Source organism: Dendrobates tinctorius, unplaced genomic scaffold (genome assembly GCF_039654945.1).
Source record: "Dendrobates tinctorius isolate UK_male_01 unplaced genomic scaffold, ASM3965494v1 ptg000151l, whole genome shotgun sequence".
In the NCBI taxonomy this organism is placed as follows: domain Eukaryota; kingdom Metazoa; phylum Chordata; class Amphibia; order Anura; family Dendrobatidae; genus Dendrobates; species Dendrobates tinctorius.
Window position 1 is genome coordinate 9,497,230 of NW_027361818.1, and position 24,912 is coordinate 9,522,141.

Consider the following 24,912-nt stretch of genomic DNA (forward strand, 5'->3'; position numbering starts at 1 on the left):
TACAAAGAATGGAGCGCTCTGTACTTTTTATCGTAGGTACACTTCACCTGCGAATTGAAGAAAAAACTGAAAATCCCATTGTATGATTTTTACGTAATTAATTTGCATTTTATTGCATATAATAAGTATTTGATGCAATAGAGAAACAGAACTTAATATTTGATCCAGAAACCTTTTGTTTGCAATTAGGTCAGACGTTTCCGGTAGTTCTTTGGCCCACTCCTCCATACAGATCTACAGATCTTTTCAGTTTGTGAGGCTGTCACTGCACAACATTGAGTTTCTGCTCCCTCCAAAGACTGGCTAGGCCACTCCAGGACCTTGAAATGCTTCTTACAGACACACATTAGTTGCCCTGGCTGTGTTTCGGGTCATTGCCATCCTGGAAGACCCAGCCACAACCCATCTTCAATGTTCTTACTGAGGGAAGGAGATTGCTGGCCATAATCTTGCAATACATTACCCCATCATCCATGCTCCCCTCAATATGGAGCAGTAGTTCTCTCAACTTTTCAGAAAACCTCCCTGAAGTTTCCTCCACCATGCTTCATGGTAGGGATGGTGTTCTTAGGATTGTCTTTCCTGCAAAAAATTGCAAGTGGAGTTGAACCAAAATTAAACTTTCTGATATCCTCTGACCACTTGACCTTCTCCCATACCTCCTCTTGATCATGCAGATGGTCACTGGCAAACTTCAAAGGGGCCTGAACATGTGCTGGCATGAGTAGAGGGCCCTTGCTTGCCACTGCAAGGTTTTAATCCATGACGGCGTAGTGTTGACGGTTATATTTGAGACACTGATCAGGTCATTGGCCAGGTCCTCCCTTGTAGTTTCTGGGCTTATTGAACTTTTTTTTTATCATCCTTACTCCAAGAGGTGAGATCTTGCATGGAGCTCCAGACCGAAGAAGATTGACAGTCACCTTGTGTTTGTACTATTCTCTAATAATTAAGCCAACAGTTGTTGCCTTCTCACCAAGCTGCTTGCCTATTGTCCTGTAGCCCTTACCAGTTGTCACGTGCCTCGTCCTGTGTGACACGGCCAGCAGGCCGGTAACTACTACAACAGGACACGGCACGTGTAATTGTCCAGTGTGACGCGGCCCGCAGGCCATTAACTAATACAACCAGACAAAGGGGATTGGGAAACATTTACAACGGAGGGCCCTGCAATAAGGAACGGGCGACGTGGAGACCTCCTGCACTCTCCTGATTCTGTGTCCCTAACGCTCCTAACATTCCCTATGCTGGTTCCGCACCGGGCGCCGCTCAGGAACCTGTAGCTTTGGCACACCTTACAACTATCCCTTGCTCGGGAGCTGGGTGGCGCAGGCACTGGCCCCACCGCTGCACTAACACCACCATGAGGAAAAGTGACAGATAGGGAAACACTTAGCTTTGCACTGATGCACTTGCTGCTGGCAACAGAGACCAACACCTGCGTGCATCTTCCTCCGTGTCCAACTCCTGGGTGTAGCTTTACAGCAACAGCGTCCAGCACTAAGTGCCGCCTTGGAGCAACAGAGTCCAGCACCTGAGTGCAGCTGTCCAGCAACCGAGTCCCGAAAGCTGAGTGCAGCTCTACACCATAGCTGCCACTTCACCAATCTTTGCAGGAATTCTTCACTGACACCATAGCTGCCACTTCACCATGCTTTACACGAACTCCTCGCTGACTCCATAGCTGCCACTCCAGGACTCTGAATGAGCCGCCCTGGACTCTCCTCCAGCTCCCCATCCAGCTCCTTCCTTCACCCAGGCTCGCTGGAAAAGCCCAACAATAATATCACCAATGTCAGTGAGCACTACTGACACACCTTTATAGAGCAAACACACCTGTTAGTGATTCCTGTGCAATTACTCTAACCACCACCGGGGGCAAATGATCTCTAAAAACACCTGAGCAAAACAGCTCACAGGAAAAAAAAAAAGCTTACTTGTGCATTTAATCTGTCAGATCCACCCTGGATAATGACACCAGTCTTGTGCAGGTCTACAATTTTGTCCCTGGTGTCCTTAGATAGCTTTTTGGTCTTGGCCATGGGGAAGAGGTTGAGTGTGACTTGTGTGTGGACATGTCTTTTATACAGGTAACAAGTTCAAAGAGGTGCGATTCATACAGGTAATGAGTGCGGAAAAGGAGGCTTCTTAAAGAAAAACAAAGGTCTGTGATAGTGTGAAGGGTTAAAACTAAAATCAGCTGAAGTTTCATTTTCTCCATTCTCTGAAGGTTTCGTTTCTCCATTTTTAATGCTTCAAGATACATTTTTTGTAATTGGGATGAAAAGTTCAGGCTGTCATGAAACAAGACTGTCCCTCATCAGGTACACGATAAGGGACCCGGGGGTGTACTACTCTGAAGAATATGCCATTATACTACTTTCTATGCTATTTGCATACGGACATATATGTAGTTTCCGGTTTTCTTGCAATATTATTGGCTTATAAAATGAAATTATGCTATTGGTAGTTGAGAACTTTGCATAATTAAGCAGAATATTATAAAAGAAGTGACTAAAATAAACTGGACTAGTAATCTGTCTTGATAGTCCCGTACAGAGACCCCCGTCTCTGTGTAGTCATTCCCAGTTGCTAGCAACGCCCTGTGGAATAATTTGGAAATTACTGGATCAACCATGAAGGGTTAATTTAGCCCTCCATCAATAGCTCCCCCGACAGCTGGCGCCCAACGTGGGGCCCCCGAATAGGGACGCCTCTGCCCCTGGACGACAAGACAAAGGACCCTCGTAGCGGACACAGGTGCTGGAAAATTGGGACTGGTCATCCCCCACGACAACTACGGTAAGTTGGCAGTTATACTGTTCAGACTGACCTTTGGTGTGGTTTTCCTGTGTCTGTTACTGCAAAGAGGATCTGAGGTTTGTCCTTGATGGTGGGGTGATTCATGGGTAGAATCATAGAGGTGCAGTCCTGTTGGGGGCCCAGTGCTCGAACCGTACCTCATAAGGGACAGACACCCCGGATTGACCTGTGATTGTGGCTCTCTATATAGTCAAAATATCCTGAAATCCATGTCACTGTTAGTATCGGGCGTGGTGTGATGATCGAAGGTTGGGTAGGATACGTAACTCAGGAATATATATATACTTACACATATATATTTATATAACCAGAGGTGTCCGGAGGCATAGTCTGAGATGCCCTCCTCCTTTCACTGAGTACTGCGTTGAATTTTGGGCATCTGTTATGAACGGGTCGCCGAGGAGGAAATAAAAAACACACGCTAAGTTTCAGAAAACCAAAGAGGTTGGTAACTATTTAAAAACACATGTGACATGCACAATGTGAACAAGTCGGTAAGACAACGTTCACACCACCCACTAACTGAGACACAACATGAAAACAGATTTGCAAAAATACTCTGCAGTAAAATATGATAGTAATCGGCAAGTGCTGGATAACAAATACAGGGTATTTAGTCGATAAGTTTTTTTTTTTTTTTGCAAAAAAAGTATCGACTAAATACCCTGTATTTGTTATCCAGCACTTGCTGATTGCTGTCATATATTTTACTGCAGAGTATTTTTGCTAATCTGTTTTCGTGTTGTGTCTAGGTTGGTAACTATGCAGACTGCAGACCCCTGATCCTAACACGCAACTAGTTCCTACGGTGGTCCTAGATGCCTCGTCACAACCGGAGAGCTAAATAAGCCTAAAGCAGGAAAAGAGGAAAACTAACTGCCCCAGAGCAGACCCCAAAGGAAAGACAGCCCCCCACATGTAGTGATGGTTAAATAAGATGAAAACACAAAGGCAGGAAAATAGGCTGAGCAAACGATGGGGCCAAACTAGAAAGGACAGGAAAGAATCATAGAATCGTAGAGTTGGAAGGGACCTCCTGGGCCATCTGGTCCAACCCCCTGCTCAAAGCAGGATTCGCTAAATCATCCCAGTCAGATGTCTGTCCAGCCTCTGTTTGAAGACTTCCATTGAAGGAGAACTCACCACTTCTCGTGGCAGCCTGTTCCACTCATTGATCACTCTAACTGTCAAAAAGTTTTTTCTAATATCTAATCTGTGTCTCCTCCCATTCAGTTTCATCCCATTGCTTCTAGTCTTTCCTTGTGCAAATGAGAATAAAGTTGATCCTTCTACAATGTGACAGCCCTTTAGATATTTGTAGACAGCTATTAAGTCTCCTCTCAGTCTTCTCTTTTGCAAACTAAACATTCCCAAATCCTGCAACCTTTCCTCATAAGACAGGGTTTGCAGACCGGTCACCATTTTGGTCGCTCTTTTCTGAACTTGCTCCAGTTTGTTGATGTCTTTTTTTTAAAATGTGGTGTCCAAAACTGGACACAATATTCCAGATGAGGTCTGACCAAAGAGGAGTAGAGGGAAATAATGACTTCACGTGATCTAGACTGTATGCTTCTGTTAACACATCCTAGAATTGCATTTGCCTTTTTTGCTGCTGCATCACACTGTTGACTCATATTCAGCCTGTGATCTATTAGTATACCCAAGTCTTTTTCACATGTGCTGTCACTTAGCCCTATTCCTCCCATTCTATATATGCTTTTTTCATTTTTATTGCCCAGATGTAGTACTTTGCATTTCTCCCTGTTAAAAACCATTCTGTTAGTTGCTGCCCACTTCTCCAGTTTATTTAAATCTTTTTGAATCCTCTCTCTCTCTTCTCTAGTATTAGCTATCCCTCCTAGCTTTGTGTCATCAGCAAATTTAATCAGTTTACCCTCAATTCCTTCATCTAAATCGTTGATAAAGATGTTGAACAATACAGGGCCCAGGACAGAGCCCTGTGGTACCCCACTTGAGACATTCTTCCAACTGGATGTGCAGCCATTTACGACCACTCTTTGGGTCCGATCACTAAGCCAGTTATGAATCCACCTAACAGTTGCCTTGTCCATTCCATACTTAGTCATTTTTTCAATAAGGATTGTATGAGAGACTTTGTCAAATGCTTTGCTGAAGTCAAGATATACTATATCTACAGCATTTACTTGATCCACCCAATCAGTGATACCGTCATAGAAGGAAATTAAGTTAGTCTGACATGACTTATTAGTTACAAACCCATGCTGACTGTTTAATCACTTCATTCTTATCCAGGTATTGACATACATGTTTAATAATTTGTTCAAAGATCTTTCCTGGTATAGAAGTCAGACTCACCGGCCTATAGTTGCCTGGGTCCACCTTCTTCCCCTTTTTGAAGATAGGAACAACATTTGCTCTTCTCCAGTCTTCTGGGACTTCTCCTGTTCTCCAAGAATTTTCAAAGATTATGGAGAGGGGTTCAAAAATTTCTTCTGCTATATCCTTCAGTACTCTGGGGTGTAATTCATCTGGACCTGGAGATTTGAATTCATTTAGGTTAGCTAAGTGTTTCCTCACTATCTTTCTGTTTATAGATATCCAGGATTCTTCTATTCCCTTAATAGGACAGTGAATAACAGTTGATGTTACATTTCCTTTCTGAGAGAAAACAGATGCAAAATAGGAATTTAAAAGTTCAGCCTTCTCAACATCCTGTCTTACCATTTCATCATTTTCATCCTGTAAAAATCCTATAGCATCTTTGACTTTTCTTTTACTTTTGACATATCCCCAAAATCCTTTATTATTGCTTTTGACATCTCTTGCAAGCCTCAATTCGTTTTCAGCTTTCGCTAATCTGATTTGTGCCCTGCAGGTTCTGCAGACAGCATTATATTCTTCTTTAGATATGCCTCCCTCTTTCCATTTTATAAACATTTTTTTCTTCCTTTTTAGCATGTGCTTAAGTTCTGTGTTCATCCATCCTGGTTTCCTTAAATGCTTCCTATTCTTCCCTCTTTTTGGAATTGTTAACAACTGTGCTTTGAGAATTTCATTTTTCAAGATTTCCCATCCTTCCTGGACATTTTTGTCTTTAAGGATATCCAGCCATTGGATCCCTCCAATTCTCTTTCTGAATCCCTTTAAAATCTGCCTTTCTGAAATCTAACCTTGACGTCTGAGTCTTCACAGGTCTTCCGCCTCTAGTTATCCAAAATTCTAAAATAGCATGGTCGCTACCTCCTAGGGTCCCAGCCACTTTTACCTCTTCAACCATTTCCTCCCTGTTTATAAGGATTAGATCCAAGGTAGCAGTTCCCCTTGTTTTCTCCCTTACCTTTTGGAAGATAAAGTTTTCAGCAAGAGAGGATAAGAATTTCCTTGACCTGTTAGTTTTGCCTGAGAGAGATTCCCAACAAATGTCTGGATAGTTGAAATCTCCCATGACAACTATGTCATATTTTTTGGAGAACTTGGCCATTTGATGCATGAAGAGTTCATCCATATCTTCAGCTTGCACAGGCGGCCTGTAGTAAATGCCTACAATGGTGTCCTTTCCATTGTTCTGTCCTTGTATTCTTACCCAAACAGTTTCCACAGAACTCCCAGTCTCTGAAGCTTCAATCTCTGTGCAGATATACGTGTTTCTAACATACAATGCGACACCCCCTCCTCGTTTATCAAGTCTGTTTCTTGTAAATAACTTGTATCCTTCTAGTCTTGTATTCCAATCATGTGTATTGTCCCACCAAGTTTCAGTGATTCCAATGACATCATATTTCTTTTCCTGTGTTAGTAGTTCCAATTCTCCTTGTTTGTTGCCCATGCTTTGTGCATTAGTATAGAAACATTTTAGAAAGGAAAGACACTGTCTGCAATCTGCCAAAAATCCTACCAAAATGTCCAACACAACTGATAGCAAAATTAACCCTAAAGTCACGACTTCTCCCACTATATCAGCCCTCTGAAATATTCTGAGACAGAGCAAAAAGAGGCCAATCTAATAAGGGACAAAAAAAGGCAATTTGCAAATACAGATAAATAAGAGTGGAAATTCAGCACAGCCCAGCCGGGCTGGCTGACCACACAAAAAACTGAATTGACCAACAAGAGCAAGTGTGAATATTAGCAAAAACAAACTTAACTTGAGAAGATGGAACAGAGCTGAGTCCAAGACCTGAGAAGCAGACTGTATCACCAGCACCAGGATAGGGTGTCGGCTGTCTTATATCCAGTCTGATACTCCAGAGATCCAGTCGTTATCTTCCTCACCAGGTGGCAGATCACTACCAATTACACCAACCTCACTACCTCCTGTCACCACCAGAGGGAGAACGGAAGAACTCTCAACTGGTAGAGCAGAAAATGAGCTCATAACAGGCATCCCAGAGGGGGATTATTGACCCAGTGGAACAGAGACTGATACGGCCACCAGTACTGTGCACAACTGAAGTAAGGATTTTTAGCTCTAAATGAGAGAATCCGTGGAAGGAAAAGAATAATTTTGTGGCTTGGCACCTGAATTGTGTGACGAAGGTGTTAGGAAGAACAGAGGAAGTGAATTCTGATTGTTTGTTACTGCTATGTTGAAGAAGAAAAATTGTCTATTATGACAGGGACTGCATGTTTTGTGGTTCAGGAAAGTGACTGTGGTGTGAGAAAGTGATTGATTAAGAAGGAACTGAGATTGAAACTCTGTCAGGCAGACAATTAGTAGTGATGATTTGAAAGAAGAGGTCTCCCTGCTACATGACAATTGTACAAGGAGACCGGGAGTAGCAGCCCCCACTTTTCCTTTGTTAAGCGCTGACGGTACCTATTATCCGCCGCCAGCCTCAGTCCCCATTATGCCTAATATTGTTAGTGGTTATGAGTATCCACCCCCTTTACCCCATCCCAGATAGGCACACTCTGCAATCAATTACCCGATCCAGATACTTCCCCCATGGCTTTCTACAGGCAAATGGCAGCAAATCGAGAGATTTATTCCACTCCCCGAAGAGATCTATTACACACACTTCGAGTAAAAGCTGGGGAGGGGTATTTTCCAATTATTGAGGGTGGCATAATGTATAATGTGAATCTGGATGGGGGAACCTAGGAGAGTGGTGTTGATTTCTGCAATGCTTTAAAAGGTTTGGGCACAAGATAGACTAGCGGACCAAGCTACCGCTCTCACAGATGTCACACAGGACATGGGGGAGACTGCCGAGAAGTTCTATGGGCGTCTTATGGTAGTATTTAGAGATCTGGGATTCTCACTATATAATAAAGCCCATACACATCTTTTTGTGGCAGCTTTGATGTCTGTCCTTAAAGCCGAATTGCAAGAGGCAATAATGTCAGTTACACCTGACGTTGAGAATTCCACTCCGGATGATGCATTGAAAGTAATAAAAAGTTTTCAGAAGAATTTATCCCGTTCTGCAGCAGCAGGGAAACAGAAAAATAAACCAACAGCGGCAGCTGTGACAGCTCCTGCTCTAACAGCAGCCCCCACCATCGCGCCCAGCGCGGCTGCGAGTACACAGCCAGTCCCTTATCAGTGGAGCACACAGCAAACTCTGGGCCCCCCTCAGACTTCAGCTCCCTAATCTCCTAATCCTATGACTAAGGATGCTTACTCCCCAGCCCCTCCCTGCCAATTCTTGTCTGCAATGCTCGCACTGTGCCCGACTCTGACACTTTCAGAGAGATTGTCATACTCCCGCTGTTTTAATCGAAGTAGAAGCAAGACCCAATAAACATACTCTTACAAAACCTATCCCTGTGGGACCGTTCCCCGAGGTTACTGCTCGGTTCGTAATCTCTCCCATATGTCCTGTAAATTTACTAGGGGCAGATTTATTATCACAGTTCCGCTCCAGAATACAATTCCAAGATGATGGTCAGATGGTTCTTCCATTACATAATCCCTATGTAGACGAAGACAGTGAGGAAATCTGTATTTTGCATGCCTTTCCCACAGTTATGCCACAAGGGGCCCAAAAGTGTCCCAACCAGTTGGCAAAAACTAAGAGCTAGTGTCTTTTGCCATTGCTGCCACTGTTAGCCTCCTCAAGCATCAGGCAGCACTGAACTGTTGGGTTTTGGCCTCGAGACTTCAGTTCTGCTTTGGTCAAGTGATATTCTTGGGTCACTGTCTCCTTCAGGGTGCCAGATACTTTTTTGGGATGAAAAGTTCAGGCTGTCATGAAACCAGACTGTTCCTCATCAGGTACAAGATAAGGGACCCGGGGGTGTATTACTCTGAAGAATATGCCATTATACTACTTTCTATGCCATTTGGATACGAACACATATGTAGTTTCCGGTTTTCTTGCAATATTATTGGCTTATAAAGTGAAATGATGCTATTGGTAGTTGAGAACTTGGCTTAATTAAGCAAAATATTATAAAAGTGACTAAAATAAACGGGCATAGTGATCTGTCTTGATCCTCCCGTACAGAGACCCCCCCCCCCCCCCCCCCCCCGTCTCCGTGTGGTCATTCCCAGTTGCTAGCAACACCCTGTGGAATAATTTGGAAATCACTGGATCAACCGTGATGGGTTAATTTAGCCCTCCCTCAATAGCTCCCCCGACAATAGCCAGAATTCTTGCTGGTTGGTCGGTCATAAAATCGAATGATTGTGTGAAAAGGAGAAATAATAATTAATAGGACAGCCTACCTTATATTGTAATAAGTCAAGAGCAGCACCAGCAAAACTAGGTGCAAAGCCTCCCAGGTGCATACCAGTCCACAATTGTAGCAGAAGTACGGACGCAGCACACCATAATCCTTGAAGAAAGTGCTATTTTAATTGCCCATTTGACAAACTACAAAGCTGTGGGGGGGGGGAAAAAGCGCAAAATAGGTTCTTATCCGATGGATGTTTCAAATATCTGCTTAGATTGTACTAACCTGATATATCCATTATTAAAGCGAAAATTATCAGGGAAATGTCATCTGCAGCAGGTCCACGGGTCAGCAGGTGACCACATCAAGCTTGGAATGAAAGGAATATTGTGGATGTTACCCACGCTGCTAAATAAGATTCCAATCCAGACGAAAGAAAGATGGTGGTTATTGTAAAGTGGTAAATTCCTGATGAAGTAATTGAATACATGGAAACGCGTAGAATAAACCACCATCTCTCACTCTTCTTGTCTGGATTGGAATCTTATTCGGCAGCGCGGGTAATATCCACAATATTCCTTTCATTCCAGTAGCCCATTTGGCGACGTTTCGGCTGCAGATGTGAGCCTTCCTCAAGCCTTATATCATAATAGATGTCTTTGTTCCACAAAGCTCTATTCCATCAGATGTATAGAAAACTTTATAAACATCAGGGATACGTTCCAAAATATTGGCAAGGATCAACATGAAAATGGACAATGCAATACTGGTAATATGATATTATTGCTGTGATGTCCTGTTACAGATGAGTTGCGTGGTTTCTCCTATGTAGATTAAACTCCATGGGGAAGAAGCCTTAAATTTGGATACCTACTACGCCTGTATGATGGTGGAATATGATTTGTATGTCCTTCTGTACATTATTACATAAAATGCTATAAAGACCGGTAAACGTGCCCTGTGTATATGGAGGAAAGACTGACCAGAATGGTTGATTTTTGAGCCCATGTTTGTCCTGACCAGTTTATCTCTGAGGTTCTGAGGGTACCTGAATCGAGGGAGAAAGGGGTTCTTTGAATTTCTCTACGTTTGGGTAGCTCTTCCATAATGGGATAATGTTTTCTAATGACCTTTTGAACCAGATAAGCGTATGTGATGTAATGTATGAACAAATCTCACCCTCTTTGCTATGGAGTTTGTCAGACAGTATTATGGCTGACCTAATATATGCGAATCCAGACTCATTGTAACACCACAAGGGGAGAGCTTGCCATGTGGCAATGCAAAAATTTCCCCAAGTCACTGCATTCACTGTCAAATAGCATGAAAACACTGGAGAAAGAAAGGCTGAAGTAACGAGTGCTTTTATATTAAAATATATCAATTTTTTTATTAATACATAATTAATAAGATACCAAAGTCACAATACACAATGTATCAAAATGTGCCAGACAGTAGCGCTATGGAAATAAGGGTAAGCCCTCCATATTAAAGACATAGGAAAACATTCAATTGATCTGCCAGTATCACCTGATTACAACAATATATCAACTAGTGACCAAATCACATGAGTAAAGAGTAAAGTCAATCAGGCTTACCAATAAAGTGCCAAATTGAGGGGGAGAACCCCTATGAAGAGAGACCCCGACGTACGTATCTCTGCCTCAAGTGCAGCTTTCTCAAGGGGGTGGTGTAAGCTGGAGGATGAGGATCTTAAAATAGTGACACTACAACGTCACATGCTGCAGTGAGCCCAATAGAAAGACGAGAGCAGCGCATGATTCATTCAGACCCTTGGGGACCATTGTCCCAAGAGTGACGATCCATTTCACCTTCAGTTGAGCACGCAACTTCTTATTACCACCTCTGATGCCCAGGTGAAGAACGTCAATACACCTAATTTTCAAAGATCTTGTATCACAATCATGAAACTCCTGAAAATGACGGGGAAAGGTTTTCCGTTCACAAGTGTTGGACACTGTCCTGGCTGCGCCAATGTCCCTCGCATGTTCCCGCACATGAAGTTCACGGGTAGTAAGGCCGACTTGTATCAGGGGGCAGCCACAAGCGGCATAATATGACATTGGTGCTGCCGCACAATATACGCCGGCGAATATCAAAAGTCCTAGATCCGTCAGAGGACGTGAACGTAGAACAGCGAAGTACATTGGTGCAGGCAAGACAGTGCCCACACAGAAAAAAACCCCGGAGTAGGACCTTGTGTGTTGAGGAAACTACTTGGAGTGGGAATATAATGGCTCCTGACTAAAATGTCTTTCAGGTTTTTGAACCTTCTGGCCGTCATGGAGGGAAAGTCGCCCTGTACTGCCCCCAGGGAGGGCTCAGCTCTAAGTATGTTCCAGTGCTTTTTAATGATTCTTTGCATACTGAACCACTCATGATTAAGTTGTGATGACGCGTATGGTCCCGTCACCAGTCGCCTCCCGTTTATTCCCAGTATGTAATAATCTCCGCGTGGAGTCCTTCTTGCTCTCATATCGAGCCCGGATAGACCTGTTGCTATACCCATGGGCCCGGAAGCGGTCCTTGAGGTCACTAGCACGACGTTCAAAGGATGCATCTGAGGAGCAAATTCTCCTGATCCTCAGGATCTGTCCGACCGGGACAGCCCTAATAGTTGAAGGATGGTGCGCAGAATTGGCATGTATAACAGAGTTTACTGATGTGGGTTTACGGAACACGTCAGTATGTATCCGACGTGAACCATCCACCTCCAGACATCCAAAAAGTCAATCCTAGTAGGACGAAAAGAATAGGTAAGATGAATATTAAATGGATTATCATTGAAACATGCCATATAATTCTCGAGCTCATGCACAGTCCCGTCCCACAACATCAAAATATAATCAATATATCTAAGACAGCACTGCACATGGGAAGCGGCCGGTGTACCCACGTCCCCAAAAATTAATCTCTCCCAGAAACCCAGAAAGATTTGTGAACACGGGCGCACAGGCCGTGCCCATAGCAATGCCACGTTTCTGTAGATAGAATACATCTTTGAAAACTATGAAGTTGTGGGTCAGTACAAAGTGCACGAGCTTGAGGAGTAGCTCACACATAGGGCTGTCCAGGTTGGAGGTCCCAAGGAAAAAAACGGACCGCCTCTAGACCCTGTGAGTGGTCAATACAGGTGTATAAGGACTCCACATCGGCAGTAACAAATATAACCACCTGATCCATAAGAATGCCATCAACCCGTGCCAGTACGTCAGTTGTGTCGCGGACGTAAGACGGTAGAGTCTCGACAATTGGTTTTAAATAAAAATCTATGAATTTACAGATGGAGTCACACAGTCCTCCAAACCCTGACACAATAGGACAACCCGGGGGGGTTGAGGGCATTCTTGTGGATCTTGGGTAGAAGGTAGAACATGGGAACCTAGGGGGACGTGGTGACGAGACCATCAAGAATCTTTTTAGGCATAATGTTATGTTCAAATGCATCAAACAGGATGAGAAAGAAGGCATGGGATTAAAGGAGAGCTTAGTATATGTGTTAGAATCACGTAATTGGTGAAAAGCCTCACGTTCATATAAGGTATTAGGCCAGATCACTTTGTTTCCCCCCTTGTCTGCCGGTTTAAACACAACATCTGGCATGGACTGCAGTTGTGTAATGGCCAGCCGCTGTTTGGCGGTAAGATTGTCATATCTGTTTTTTTCGATAGATTTTTAAAATCCTCCGATACCAGAATGGTAAAGTCAATCGCAGGACAGAGGGACAAGGAGTGAAACCTCGTAGATCTGGGTACTATAGATTGTGGAAACCTACTATGTACTTGAGAAGCTTGCTCCTCAAGTAGATCTTCCAAATTCCTCAATGTCTCTCAATGTTGCTCAGCTCCTCCATGTTCTGATGATGGTTGTGAAGCTTCCTCAGAACTAACTTGCGTGAGAACAGGTGCAAGTCCTTAAGGGCTGTAAAATAATTGAAAGCATTGGTTGGTGAAAACGTCAAACCCCTACCCAGGACCTCCAATTATGCATCAGAGAGTCTATGGTCCGACAGGTTAACTACCTGTAGTACGCCCTGGGACCCAGCCTGGGACGACTTCTCTTCAGATGTCTTGTTTTTAGTAGACTTTCTGGTCATGACTCTTGGGTTGAAAGAACCACCAGAAGTAGAAGTGCCAGTTTGGGAGGTAGAATTAGAGGTATAGTCACTCGTGGAGCCATGGGGTCGTGCTGATGTCGATCTCGACCTAGAATATGATCTAGATCTTGAGTATGTAGAATTCCTATAGGAAGGACGGGAGCGCTCAAAGGTGTCATGCCACCTGTAAACACGGAATAATTGCTTATCCTGAATATCTCGCTTAAATTGCTTAGACTTGGTGGTCTGTATCTCATGAGCCCACTTCTGGAGCTCCGCATCCACACTATCCTTGAGTTTCTTGAGTGCATCACTTGACATATTATTTCGTAAACTTGTTTGTATTTTCTCAATTTTAGTCTCCAGCGTTTGTAACGTATTCTGATTCATTTCCCTCAAGAGACTCATGAATCCCTTAGAGCAGGTGTTCGTAAGGTCTTCCCACTTGTTTTTGAATTCGTCATCTATTATAGGAAATGAGGGAAAAACCTGTATATGTAACCCCCTCGGAATCAATTCAGTGTGTATATATTTATCAAAGAACTCATGGTTCCACCACGTGCCTGTCAGTTTCCTAAGTAAGTCTTTAAACTGTGTAATTGCTTCCTGTGTCTCCTTAGCATGTCCATCACCACCCATATCATTACCATCTAGAAACACCTCATTAATTTGTGCATGCCAGGTACCGTCACGTGCATGAAAATCTATCAATATGCTGGAAAAAACTGTGAACACAGAATAAATTGGTATATGTGAATCCAGACTCATTTCAACACCACAAGGGGAGAGTTTGCCATGTGGCAATGCAAAAAATTCCCCAGGTCACTGCACTCCCTGTCAAATAGCATGACAACACAGGAGAAAAAAAGGCTGAAGTAACGAGTGCTTTTATATTTAAATATATCAGAATCTTTTATTAATACATAATTAATAAGATGCAAAAGTCACAATACACAATGTATCAAAATAGGTGCCAGACAGTAGCGCTATGGGAATAGGGGTAAGCCCTCCATATTAAAGACATAGGAAAACATTGCAATGCCATTGATCTGCAGGTATCGCCTGATTACAACAATATATCAACTAGTGACCAAGTCACATGGTTAAGAGTAAAGTCAATCAGGCTTACCAATAATGTGCCTCCCTTTGGCCTGATTGACTTTACTCTTTACCCATGACCTAAGTTGGAGTAGTGATATTGCAACGACTAGGGGCAGCACCAGCGGGTAGTGTAGTCGGGGAATCGCCAGGTCGGGACACGGTAGCAGCCATATAATCTTGAGGATAAGCAACCAACAGGTGGAAAGAAGCTAAACTTAAGGCTGGGAGCACAATCTTGCAAAGAAGTGCTGTGCCAGATTTAAGAAGGGTGTTCAGTCAGGAACAACACACGTTAGTATCTGGTTCAGCAAGGCAGTGTCCAGCGAGCTGAATAGCTCAGAGGGAAGAGCTGCCGCCTGGTGCACAAGAGCTGCTGGGTTCAAGTCCTGACAAGACTGTGTGTTTTGTGCTGCTGTTAGGATTTTTCTTGGGTAACCCCTTTCTATGAATTTGTCCCACACTCCACCAAGTCTGGTCGTTCTAATTTGTTGTTGGGATGCAATCCTCTAAACTCTCTGGAGTTGGGAGGATGGGATGTTTTTTTTTTTTTGGTTTTTTTTTTGGGGGGGGGGGGGCATACCCCTGATGTTTAGTTTGCTATAAAGGTTGAGGTTTGGTGTCTCCAGACAATCACTTTTGATGATCCGGTCTGGCTTTCCCCTTGTACTATAGTGGGTTTAAACCCAAGATGGAGTTTATGCCCTCCCCATGTTTGTGTGATCTTCCCCTTGATGCTCAAGTTTCCCTTTACACTCCAAAACTACTGATAATCACATTAGGGTGTAGATTCTTCTACAGACAGTAAATATTAACTGCTAAAACACTACCGAAGCAACAAATCTTTTTTTGGAGTAGTGATTATATGGGCGAGGTGTTTCTGCCTCCATGTTTAACTGTACATAATTTGATATTAATAGCTGTTTGTCTTCGGACAAGAAAAGTCTCTAAATCTGCTGTACTGATGGTCAACAGATTTTTGGACTGGCTTTTTTTAATGCATGAAAGAAGAAAAATTAAAATCTTGTGTCTACAAGGAAATAGACATTACTTGGAGTAACCCAAGACCCCATTGTGGTCCCCCTTATGGTTATGGATTCATTAAAGCAAGGACTTTAATTGTATGCTTTATTAGTATTGTCAGTGCTTACAAAGCTAAGATCAAACAAGGTGACATTGTAAGCAGAACTGTTAATAAAAGGGAGAAATGACAAAATACCTAAACCCTTAAACATAGTTTTTCATCTGGGTCTTTGATGGGTTTATTTGAGGGTCAGCGGCAAGATACAAAAGACAGTACAGTCTGACATCAAACCGTTCAATCAGAAATTAAATCAGTCAAAATCTTTGGCCAAAAACTGATTAAACTCCATATTTCTACTACTGAAGTTGGAAATACAGAAATGGCAGAAAGCAACAACACTAGGCCAACTCCCATCACTTATTAGGAACGTATGGGGAAAAATGCTTCACCAACTCTTAGAATAACTGAGCTCTGAGCCACAGAAACAGATAACCTTGGCCATAGTAGAAGATGATGATCTACGCTCTTTATAGGGTTATTACCAGGAGTTACAATGCGGTGGTTTTCATACAAAAATGTAACCAAAATTGATCTAGAAGTATAAAAACCAAGGTGGCACATTTTGAATCAAGTGTTCTCTCAATTCTCCCCCATCTCACTGTACTCAGCTGTTTATTGTATGTCTACAGATAACACTGGTGTGTGCTTGTAAATAATTACACCCCTATGTCTAGTGCTGTCTCTTTTGTCTATATAGATCAGTATTGTATCCTCTGCATACATTGGTATTTATAAATGCTCAGACCTAGACCTTTGTGAATGTGCAGTGTGAGCCCTTGTGGGCAGGGTCCACGCTCCTTATGGCCAGTCACTTTTCTTGTTTGTTATACATTTTATTTTTTTAATGTACTGGAAGTCTTGTTTGTCATGAAGTCCAGGGAGCTGATCGTGTAAAATGTTGCTCTTTTGAATTAAATTATTGTGATCAATTAAATGTGTTTTTATTTCTGGTTTCCTTGTAAATGAGAGAATCTCTATATACTGTGCCTGATGTAGCAGAGCTTTAAGTCACCAGGGAATACATGAACCCATGGGCTGTGCTGGAGGATAACGTCTGCTCTGCTACATCTCTACTATGAAATAATGTATTTTATACCAATGGTGTAATAAATATAGTGTTCAAGTCACAAATTCCTGTAGATTTGTCTCCCTCCTTATTTTCTGCTGGTCTGTATTACTGCCTTGTACCTGCTGAATATGTAAATTAGATTATAAGCCCTTGGGGCAGCTCTTCATGGGAAATAGCTGTGTAACATAAATATGTAATACACGATGACCTAGAAAAGACTGTTAATAAAATGTATGGACTTTAAATGTGTGCAATTGTGAGTACAAGTCTCAACAGACATATTGCATGGGAGGTGGATGTCAAATATGTCATAAATATATAAATATGTGGCATTGAAAACATAAAATATAAAACACCTCTCCAGGAAGGGGGCATTCACCCCCCCTCCTCTCACAAAATTTTAAGTCAGAAGAGTTTAAAATCAAGTCTCCTTGAAGTGGAAATACACAGTTGACATATGGGTAAGAGGAAATCTGTGGTAGGCATTTAGTGACACAACTAATTAAAACTCCTTTGGAAGCCAACTCCCAGAGGTTGGGTCATTAAAACTGGTATATTTGCTGGGAACGAACATGAAGTCTGGGGTTTGTTGATTTAAGGAAGGATCACTAGGCTCTTCTCCAGAATGACCTGCTAGGATTAATTAACTTCCCCCAGACTATCTCCAATGTCCGGTTATGAATATTTGGATATATATATGGATATAATATGTTGTACATATCCAGTATTGATGGGATATCAATTTTCAACTTATGGAGTACTAGAGGAATTAAATGCATATTTTTTTCATTACTGTGACACCTGCCTATAAGCCCCAAATCAATAGTGGCCAGATCACTGACAACAGGCTTGTCATGTTCAGATCTATGAAAAGGTACAATCCAAATAATTGGATGTGCTATCGAACTCCTGTGATTGTCAGGAGTGAATATATTTTGAATGTTGGGAATATCATTTCTAAAATTGGAGCCACATCCCATGACCAGCCCTGTTGAGTCATCAAGGGGAAGTGTGTGGGTGTAAAATAGGTGCTGATAAAAGGACGAGGCAAATGATTGGTTTCTGCAGAGATACATGTCAGTGTATGCGTGATCCATGTTCACTGTATGTTTTCAAATAAAATTGCTCTTAGTCGCTGATCTGTGAATCCTCTTTGTCACCAGCATTAAGTTATTTTGTTAATCCTGTTATGTAATTGTATATGCTGTATTTTGTCCCCTCTTATAAAAAAAAAGTTTGTAAAATCTATCTTTCTGGATTAAATAAAAGAAAATTGAATAGTTCTGTTCCTTTTTGTTCTGTAAACCGCACCCCTGAAAGGCATACGCTACCAGAAACCAGGCGTCCGATTGGCCTGTATAATCTATTTGTGGTGGCATCGAGTAGTTTTTGGGTTGTTATGGAGCTAGAAGTGACCGTAGCAGGGAGTATATATACTGTGCATTGGAATCAGAGGCTTATATACCATATGATCACTGTTAGTTCTTCAATAACCGACCTATTGGTGGTTTCAGCCGCAGCCTCATCAGTTAATCGTCGGTCAATTGTGTAATCCTTCTGATTCTAGTCTAATTGACCTGACGATAGGGAGTAGCAGAAGGCCGTAAGTGACAAAAAGATAAGTGTGGTAGGTTCAGCGTGACACCCCCCACCTCACCCCAGGCTGTGATCTTTAAAAAAAAAAAAAAAAGTTTAATTATAAAAAAAAAAAAAATGCCTCAAAAGAAGTCCATATGTTTTATTTATTGCTAATATCATAACCTCTCCGCCCTCCTGATGCAGCTACCAGACCATAATATTGCAAAAAAACAACCAAATTAAGCTATAGTCACGTTTTTGGCTTTCTACAGGAATTACACTGTAGTTTACGGGTCAGGTATTGTATTGGGATTCGATTATAAAGAATGCACATAAACCCCCACCACTCTCCCGTCACCTAAGATCTCTCTTCCCATCCGTCTTGCCCAGCATGTAGTAATCACATTAGACAGGCACTGTTATATATTATACTGGGATCTCAATCATCCGGCAGAGAGAGCCCCAATGATGGTTCAGGGATCTGTAGCTGTGGGGTGAACCTGCCTCTGTATCTGCCCCAGACATGTATGGTCGCCTCTCTACATGTCAGTGTGGTGGAGGGTCAAACTGGATCTAATACATGATTTACAGCTGCAGATATTGAGCCTGGTGGACAGTGGCATAAGAGTCTGGGCCCTGGTGCAAGTTTTGCACCCAGCCCCCCATGCTGATACATACCCTGCTCAAAATAATAAAGGGGATACTAAAATGCCATATCCTAGGTAACAATGAATGATTCCAGTTGCAAATCTTTATTCATTAAATAGTGGAATGCATTGAGAACAATGCAACATGAAAATGATAAATAACAATCAAAATTAATATACCATGGGGGGGTCTGGATTTGGAATGATACTCAGAGTAAAAATCACATCACAGGCTGATCCAACATTAGTGGAAATGGCTCAAGAGAAGGAAATGATGCTCAGTAGTGTGTGTGGCCTCCATGTGCCCATATGACCTCCCTACAACACCTGCGCATGCTCATGATGAGGCAGAAACATGTTCTCCTGGGGGACTTCCTCTTAGACCTGGATTAAAGCGTCATTCATCTGTTGGAGAGTCTGTGGTGCAACATGGCGTTAGTGAATACAATGAGAAAATGAGGATGAGTGACCTCATGGAGATCAACATCCAACACTGCGGAGACACCATCACATGTTTCTCAACGCAGTGATTCTAGAGCAATGCCCCCATCCCTTATGGGAAATATGCAAAAACATGTAAATCAACAGCCGCGGAGACACCATCACATGTTTCTCAACGCAAGCAATGACTAGCCAGGTCTTTCACCGGGAAGGAACAACCACGGAGTGATGGTGTCTCCGCGGCTGTTGATTTACATGTTTTTGCATATTTCCCATAAGGGACGGGGGCATTGCTCTAGAATCATTGCGTTGAGAAACATGTGATGGTGTCTCCGCATTGTTGGATGTTGATCTCCATGAGGTCACTCATCCTCATTTTCGCAGTCTTTTTACTAGGCATTGCTCCTACTAGATTCAGAACACATGACACATGCACAAAAACTGAACGGGTCAATAAGACCCTGTTCACACCACCCTTAGCGGCTTAGCGTACATTTTTTTGCAAAAAAACGTATCAACAAAATACCCTGGTTTTGTTAACATCTTTTACTAGCACTTGCTACTTACAGTTACATATATTTTACAACAGAGTATTTATGCACGTTTGTCATACTGTGTTCTGTTTCTGTGTCTTAGTTCTTGGGTGGTGTGAACAGGGTCTTATTGACCCGTTCAGTTTTTGTGCATGTGTCATGTGTTCTGAATCTATTGATTTCTTGCTTAGGCAAGCTTTGGGAGATCCCCGCCTCTCTCTTTTGGGACATGCATAAAAAGCCATTTTGCCCAGCGAGCCCACACCGGGCAGCACCTTTCTGAACCCTGCTCATGAAGGTAATATTCACATGTTCAGGTTTTTAAATATATTAGATAGGACTGCTCCGAGAAGGGTATGCCTTGACGCGGCGGAGTGGCTTAGCGTACATTTTTTTGCAAAAAAACGTATCAACTAAATACCCTGGTTTTGTTAACATCTTATACTAGCACTTGCTACTTACAGTTACATATATTTTACAACAGAGTATTTATGCACATTTGTCATACTGTGTTCTGTTTCTGTGTCATTGCTCCTACTAGGGAGTTTCCTACTCCACACTGATGAGGGGCAATACCCCGAAACAGCTGTCTGTGGATGGATACCATGTTTTGGCATAGGTGGTTTCCTTCATTGGAGACTGCCCTTCCCGTGGTTCTTCCTTCCCGGTGAAAAACCTGGCTAGTCATTGCTTGCGTTGAGAAACATGTGATGGTGTCTCCGCGGCTGTTGATTTACATGTTAGTGAATACAATGAGACATGATGTTCCAGATGCGTTCGATTAGAATCCAGTCTGGGTACTGAGCAGGCCAGTCCATAGCAGTTCTTGCATGATGAAGGCATTCTTGCTGACACACTTCATCCATGAGGCCTAGAATTGTCATGCATCAGCAGGAACCCAGGGCCCAGTGCACCTGCATATGGTCTCACAATGGGTCTGAGGATCTCATACCAGTTTCGAATGGCAGTCAGGATACCTCTGGTTAGCTCATGGAGGGTTGCGCGGCCCTCCAAAGAAATGCCTCCCCACACCAGCATGACAGGTTTGACAGTGGATCAGAAATGGAGGATGTTGCAGGCAGAAGAACCTTGTCTTTGGACTGTCAGACTGAGCACATGTGACAGATGTGATCCTGCTGTAATCCTTGAAGCGCACAGGGTGCCACTAGCAAATTTGCCAGTCATCCTGCACAGTGTTGGGCTGTAAGTACGACACCCACTTGTGGACATTGGGCCCTTATACCACCATCATGGAGTCTGTTTCTAACCGTTTGTGCAAACACATGCACATTTGTGGCCTGCTGGAGGTCATTTTGCAGTGCTACTCCTGTTCCTCCTTGCACAAAGGCTGAGGTAGCGGTCCTGCTGCTTGTTTGTTGCCCTTCTACAGCCCCCTCTACGTCTCCTGGTGTGCTGGCCTGTCTACTGGTATCTGCTCTATACTCTGGACGTTGTGCTGACAGACACAGCTACCCTTCTTGTCACAGCTCGCATTGATGTGCCCTCCTGGATGAGCTGCACTACCTGAGCAACTTCTGTGGGTTGTAGACACTGCCTCATGTTACTGTACTTCTAGAGGTGAGAGCATTGACAAAATGCAAACATGACCAAAACAGCCAAAAAGGATGAGAACAGAGATGTGGTCTGTGGTCACCCCCCTGCAGAAACACTGTTTTATAGGGGTTGTCTTGCTAATTGCTGAATATTTCTACCTCTTTCTTTCATTTGCACAACAGCTGGAGAAATTTTATTCACAGTCTATTTTGCTTCATAACAGGACAGGTAGGTGTCACAGAAGTGATTGACTTGAAGTCACATTGTGTTGTTTAAGTGTTCACTTTATTGTTTTGAGCAGTATATATGTCCTTTATCCTGGGCCCAATCCTGGTACATGTCCCCCGTTCTGCTGCTGTTCTTTAACGTATAGACAAAAAATTAAACCAGAGGCGTAGAAAGAAGTCATGGGACCTCACAGTAGAAGTATGTTTATCCCATAGTCATCCATATTGTGTAATACACAGCCCATAGTCCTCCATACAGTACAATGCACATCCCATAGTCATCCCTGTAGTGGTATGGCCACTGTGTACTCACTGATACTCCCCTTCCATTGTCCTCTTATGAACCGGCAGCTGACTTCAGCGTTTAAGTGATGGGTGTGCATGATGTCACTGCTGTGTGCCCCTGGTCACTTACACACTGACTTAATGGCCTCTGTTTGGCTAGCAGTGTGTACGGCCTCACACGGACCCGACGGCTCTCTGCGCCGCAATACACTTCATCTGAATGTGCGTCCAAGAACGCACATCCAACTAAAGTATTTGCCGGCGTCAGCGGGCTTCTCACACGCCCGTCCTGGTAGTGACCACAGTAGTAGCGCCCCTTCTGGTGGACATGATCTGTATGAAGGTGGAGAGGTTTCTGGGTTAAGGAACAACCTACAGTGAATAGTCTACTGATCCGTGCAGAGCGGTCCTCATAAACCATGCTAAAGTGAGCTCTTACATAGTCACCGCGAGCAGGAACTTAAAAGCTTACATAATTATTCAGTCACAGGTAACGTGCCCTGACTACATGCAGATCTATTCAGTCACCACTAGGGGGCGCTCACTACATACAAATTTATATGGACCGCAGTAGAGAGAGCACACTGTATATAGATTTGTACAGTCACTACTAGAGGGAGTTCCCTGCATACATTTATACAGTCACCACTAGGGGAACTCATTACATACAGATTTATACAGTCACCACTACGGGGAGCTCACTACATACAGATTTATACAACCACCACTAGGGGAGCGCACTACATACAGATTTATACAACCACCACTAGGGGTAGCTCACTACATATGGATTTTTATAGACATCACTGGAGAGCTCACTACATAGATTTATACAGCCACCACTAGGGGGTGCTCACTACATACAGATTTATATAGACATCAGAGAGAGCGCACTGTATATAGATTTGTACAGTCACCACTAGAGGGGAGCTTACTACATATAGATTTATACAGCCACCACTGAGGGGAGCTCATGGCATACAGATTTATACAGGCAGCACTAGGGGGAGCTCACTACATACAAATTTATACAGCCACCACTAGGGGGAGCTCACTGCATATAGATTTATACAGCCACCATTAGGTTGATCTCACTATATACAGACTTATACAGCCACCATTAGGAGGAGCTCACTGCATATAGATTTATACAGCCACCATTAGGTTGATCTCACTATATACAGACTTATACAGCCACCACTAGGGGGAGCTCACTGCATATAGATTTATACAGCCACCATTAGGTTGATCTCACTATATACAGACTTATACAGCCACCATTAGGAGGAGCTCACTGCATATAGATTTATACAGCCACCACTAGGGGGAACTTACAGCATACTGATTTAGGCTGTGTGCCCACTTTGCATTTTTTAAGCATTTCTGCCACGTTTTTACCGCTGTGGAAATGCTTATTCACTAACAAAACGCATTCCATGCAATCCTATGGGATTCCGCAGTTGCTGTGCCAATGCTGCGGATTTTTCCCCTGCGGAATCGCATAGCGGAAAAATCTGCAGCATGTCCATTAAGTTTGCGGAATCGCAGCGATTTCGCCGCAGTATTGCATTCAAACGCTCACTTTATGCATGTGGTTATGCCCACCATGCGTAATGTGAGCGCTTCATGTGCGAATGGTGCCCAGGGTCCAGAGGAGAGGAGACTGTCATTCATGCCCTGAGCACCATATCCCTGTGAAAAATAGAATTAAAGAAAAAAAATATGGATATACTCACCTCCTGTCGGCCCCCGATCTCCTCAGCGGTGATTCCCGCTCCTTAACGGCGCTGACGTCAAGTTCCGTTCCCAGACGTGCTTTGAAAGAATGACCTCTGATGATGTAGAGGTCATGTGACAGTGACGTCATAAAGACCTGGGAATGGATCTTGCCAGCAGCACCGTTAAGTATCGCGATCGCTGCTGAGGAGATCAGGGGCGACAGGAGGTGAGTCTATCCATATTTTTTATTTTTTTAATTTTTAACATTCTATCTTTTAGTATTGATGCTGCATAGGCAGCCTCAATAGTAAAAAGTTGGTCACACTTGACAAGTGCTATGCTGATAAGTGTCACCAACCTGTCAGTCACTTTTCCAAGCGATGCTTCCAATCACTTGGAAAAGCGCAAGCTTAAAAAGTTTGTTTTGCGGGAAAAAGCATGAGAATGTCGGGAGTTGCAGAAATGTCACGGTTGTCCGCAGCATTTCTGCAACGTGGGCACATAGCCTTAAAGAGCTAGTGTTAAATTTCCGACTCCATGGAGATGCAAAAAAATTAATTTACAGGCTCCTGAATCGCTCAAAGAAAGTTGGAAATAATTCTCCTAAGACTCCTGTTCTAAGACGTGTTCACCGTGTGAAAATTGGGCAGTGTTCATCAATCCGTTGTATCAAATACATGGATTATATGGGTCCAGTGTACTCCACAGTCCAGAAGAGTAGAGGCTATGCCATTAACTATTACACACATGCCACCATTGTAACAGTGTAAAGAAAAACCCTGTCCATAGAAGCTTACACTCTAAATTGACTGGGGAGTGATATTACATGTACACGTAACACTGGGGAGCCAATGAGCTATATCACCAGCTGTGGAGGATTGGCTCCGGGGCTATAGCACCAGCTGTGGAGGATTGGCTCCGGGGCTGTAGCACCAGCTGTGGAGGAGAGGACCCGGGGTTATAGCACCAACTGTGGAGGAGAGGCCCTGGGGCTATAGCACCACCTGTGTGGGAGAAGTCCCGGGGTTATAGCACCAGCTGTGGAGGAGAGGTCCCGGGGCTATAGCACCACCTGTGTGGGAGAAGTCCCGGGGTTATAGCACCAGCTGTGGAGGAGAGGTCCCGGGGCTATAGCAC